The sequence below is a fragment of the Trichechus manatus genome, unplaced genomic scaffold, assembly GCF_000243295.1.
Source record: "Trichechus manatus latirostris isolate Lorelei unplaced genomic scaffold, TriManLat1.0 scaffold00138, whole genome shotgun sequence".
Classification (NCBI taxonomy): Eukaryota; Metazoa; Chordata; class Mammalia; order Sirenia; family Trichechidae; genus Trichechus; species Trichechus manatus.
In genome coordinates, this window is record NW_004444074.1 from 277067 (window position 1) to 281411 (window position 4345).

General features: G+C 41.4%; 1 protein-coding gene across 1 annotated transcript in view; it reads left to right on the forward strand.

The window, feature by feature from the left end:
* The window catches only part of SSH2 (slingshot protein phosphatase 2), a 137299-nt gene that overhangs the window by 26611 nt on the left and 106343 nt on the right, over positions 1 to 4345 (forward strand). The gene's annotated exons all lie outside the window — the stretch shown is intronic.

Consider the following 4345-nt stretch of genomic DNA (forward strand, 5'->3'; position numbering starts at 1 on the left):
AGTCATGCACTCTGATCTAAGATTCTTCACTGGGGACTCCTGCTGTCTGATTTTATTCCTACAGGGAAATCTCATCAGCTTTTCTCTTAACATCAAACTTAAAGAGCCATCAAGGCAAAAAAAGTAGATTTCTATGCCAAGCACTATATCTAAGTACTTTACATGTATTAACTAATCATCACGATAACATAATAATCTAAGTACTAATACTGAACAACTAGGATTCAAACCCAGCCTATTAACTCCAAGGGCAGAGATTTTAACTGCTGGGCTCTACTGCTTTAAACTCTCGTTGCTCTTCGTTGCCATCCAGCCAGTTCTGACTAATGGCAACGCCACGTGTGACGAGTAGTACTGCTCCATAAGGTTTTCAAGGCTGTCACCTTTCAGAAGCAGATCACCAGGCCTGTCTCCTGAGGTGCCTCTGGGTGAGTTTGAACCACCAACCTTTCGACTGGTAGTCAAATGATTAACTGTTTGTGCCACCCAGGAACTATTTATCTTTAAGTGGTTTAAATATATGTCCAGATTGGATGAAATTCTTTTCTCTGAAGTTCCTGACTCTCACAAGAACAGATCTTGCGACACTTCCTTAGGGTTTTATTATCCCATTTTACAGATGAAGTTAAGCGACTTGGCTAAAATCTTAATTTATTAAGTGATGGTGTCACAACTAGAACTTAGGCCCTCTGTTTTCTAACCCACTGCTTTTGGCACTATAAACTAACGCTATCACCTTTTAGCTCATTAGCTACTGTCAGCTCAAGTGATCTACCCACCTTGGTTTTGTCCCAGCAGCAAAAGCACCTCCCATGCAGTGGTTAAGTACTTGGCTACTAACCGAAAGGCTGGCAGTTCAAACCCACCAGCCGCTGCATAGGAGAAAGATGGAAAAAGATATGGCAGTCTGCTTTGTAAAGATTAAAACCCATTGCCATGGAGCCGATTCCAACTCATTGCAACCCTATAGGACAGAGAAGAACTGCCCCCCATAGGGCTTCCAAGGTTGTAAATCTTTACAGAAGCAGACTGCCAGTCTTTCTCCCAGCAGAGCAGCTGGTGTGTTCAAACCGCCAACCTTCCCGTTAGCAGCTGAGCGCTTTAACCACTGTGCCACCATGACTCAGCCTTGGAAACCCTATGGGGCAGTTTTACTCTATCCTATAGGGTTGCTATGAGTCAGAATCGACTCGATGGCAATGGGTTTGATTTGGTTTTGGTGTACCTTATGGAGGGACACGTGAAGACATAGTAATGGAATACCTTATGGGTACAAGGGACATCTTACAATTTTTAAATGATATTAACATATGATTCTACAAAAAAATTAATTTGGTCATAGCTAATGCTATCAAGAGCAAAATTAACATTTTAGAATATTCTTATTTCTGAGTCTTGAAATGGTCAGCAAATGACAGAATTCATTTCAAATCTCCTAACAAGTATAAAGAAATACAGCACCTTTTCTTCAGGGCCTTTGCACAGATTTTTTTTTTTTTTTTTTTTAAAGAAAGCTCCCCTTCTAACTTCATGTAGAGTGGAAAACTAGCTTAGTTGATTTCATGCTGCTCAATCTAATTTGGAATCATTTTTGAATTCCTAGATGCTTGGGTACAGAGAACTTGCTCCCTAGAGCCTTGTCTCCTGACAGTGGAGAGTAAAGGATTAAATTGAGCTGAAACTAAATTGATTGACATTTTGACACTCTGCAGATTGTGAAAAGAAAGGGAATTTGTTCAACTTTTAAAAAACAGATATTAGCAGAAAGAACTATTTCCTTAAAGGTACCTCAGTTTGCAAAGATAATTTAATATTTTCTTAAAAAACCAAGAGGCATGTTGTAACACATTCCCAATTTTCCTTATTACAGTTCAGAGTAAGAATTTAACTTTGAAAAGCTTTTGAAAAGGCCTGGATGGGGGTGCTAAAATAGTCTCCTTAGCTGAATGGGCACTGACAGAGGCCTTTTGAGAAAAAACAAAGGACTATGTGCTTCTGGGGTGTCACTATAGGAACCTACTTAAAAAAGACGAGTATACATATTTATGAAATCTATACCTCTAGAGTTTTTAACTGCAAGAGGTATTAAGTCTGAATTGAGTAAGACATATTTCCTGCTGACTTCTTTTTCAGACAGATACAGATGATTACCATGCCATCATCTTTCCTAAACAGCGTCATTTAGTGTTGACTTCAATAAAATCCCATCTCTGCTGTCATGAAAGGAACTGGACTCACCTGAACAGTGCTGTTCTAAACTGCCTGCTGCCCTTTTTTGATCACTGCAGGAGACTTTAATGAATTACTGCCTGGAAGATGTTTCAAATTGGCAAGTTTGCCAGATATTTTAAGTAATTTATTTTGGGGTGTATCAGCAGATTTTTTCATACACTGCCATTTGGGTGCCTGCTGACACAGCCTGAATAAATCTTTCAAACATTTTCCTTCCTAGAGTTGGATGATGAAGATGATGATGCACTGAACTCCAAGATCCAGGCTTTTCATTAACTCTTCAGTTGCTAAGGGGTTCCTTCCTGTTACCAGATCTCTAGGAAACATAGATATATCTTTCTAGCGTGAGTTTACAATATTTCAAGTCTGTCAGTGCCTTGACAACAGCTTTAAGTTTTATGGAAGGATCAACCAACGAAAGAGTGATTCTGTTTTTAGGCATAGAATTTATAGTTTAGATTATTTCATTACTAGTATTTTGAAAACTGCCAAACTTCCTAAAAGGAAAAGAGATCCAAAAATTTATATAAAACAAATAGGCTTGTTTCTTCTTGATTCTGGCAATATGTTGAGTCCTAAATGACTTCTTCCTGTGCTAATTTTAGTCTCTTTTATAATTGGTTAGTGAAGTTGTTTTTAAAATTTGGTAATTTATGGCTCTGAATTCCTAAGGTAGCTTTATGGATATATTTTAATCAAGTATTCAGAAATCCTAAAAATACTGATGCCTGAAAATATTTATTTTTATGAGACTGGAGACCCGTGTTGGCGCAGTGGTTAAAATGCTCAGCTGCTAACTGAAATGTCAGCAGTTCAAACCCACCAGAGCTCCATGGGAGAAAGATGTGGCAGTCTGCTTCTGTAAAGATTTACAGCCTTGGAAGCCCTATGGAGCATTTCTACTCTGTACTACAGGGTCGCCATGAGTCGGAATCTAATCGACCAGCTGGCTTGGTTTTTTGTTTTATGAGACTGGAAGGACAAGAGATAGGGAGATTTCATTGAGTGCCTGCACTGTGCCAGCCACTTTATGTAAACCACTAACTACATTGCTGGGAGAGGTGAGAGGGTTCTCATTTTACAAAGAGCTGTTTCCTGGTCAGGTGAAAGGGACTGCTGAGTGAGTTGGAAGGAACATAAGTTTAAACCCACAAAGGCATCAGGGAATACAGTTTGGTGAGAAAAACCCTCAGGAGTCAAAACCAGAGTTCCTGTCTGAGCAACAACACTTACAAACCACGTCATCATGCTAGACCCTGAATGTTTCTACACCTGTAAGATGAGGATATAATCTCTAGCCTGCCTTCCTCGGTGGATCATTTGGCAGCAAAAACCAAAGCCAAACCGTTGCGGTCGAGTCGATTCGGACCCATAGCGACCCTATAGGACAGGGCAGAATTGCCCCGTAGGGTTTTCAAGGAGCGGCTGGTGGATTCGAACTGCAGAACCTTTTTGTTTAGCAGCCTAGTGCTTAATCACGGGGGAACTTTGAAAAATGCTGATGTCCAGATCCCACCCTCAGAGATTCTGATGAAATTGATCTAGGGTTTGGCCTGGGCCTTCGGAGTTTTTAAATGTCCACACGGGATTCTTATGTGCAGTCAAAGCCGTGAATCCCTGGATCGGAGGATGGCCAGGAAAGCCCTTTATAAAGTTATTTAGTAGCGTTAGCATATGTTATCGAGAGTGAAGATAGGTTTTCTTCCATCATAACTTCAACTGTTTCCTTAAAAAAAAAATCTAATCTTTGAAATCCCCGACCCCTTAGCACATAGGAAGCCCTTGATAAATATGTTGCATTTGTGAATGTACGGCCTTTAAAACTCAGTTTTTAAGTCATTCGAAAAATGGGATTTGTTTGAGGTACAATGTATGGAGCCGTTTAGGAAGCAGGACCCTTCCGTTGAAACATTCTCCTTAGAGAAATGCAAGCCTTTCTCGCCCTCCCCGGCTGGCTTCACTCCTTCACCTCACCAGCGTCTTCTTGGGTCAGCCCCTTGTCTTCAGGCCCGGACGCGGGCTGCGGGATCCGCGTGGGCGCCGCGAGCTCCGGGGCGGGGCGCCGGCCAGGCCGACCCTCCGGGCTCTCAAGACCCTCCCCGCCCACTCGGCC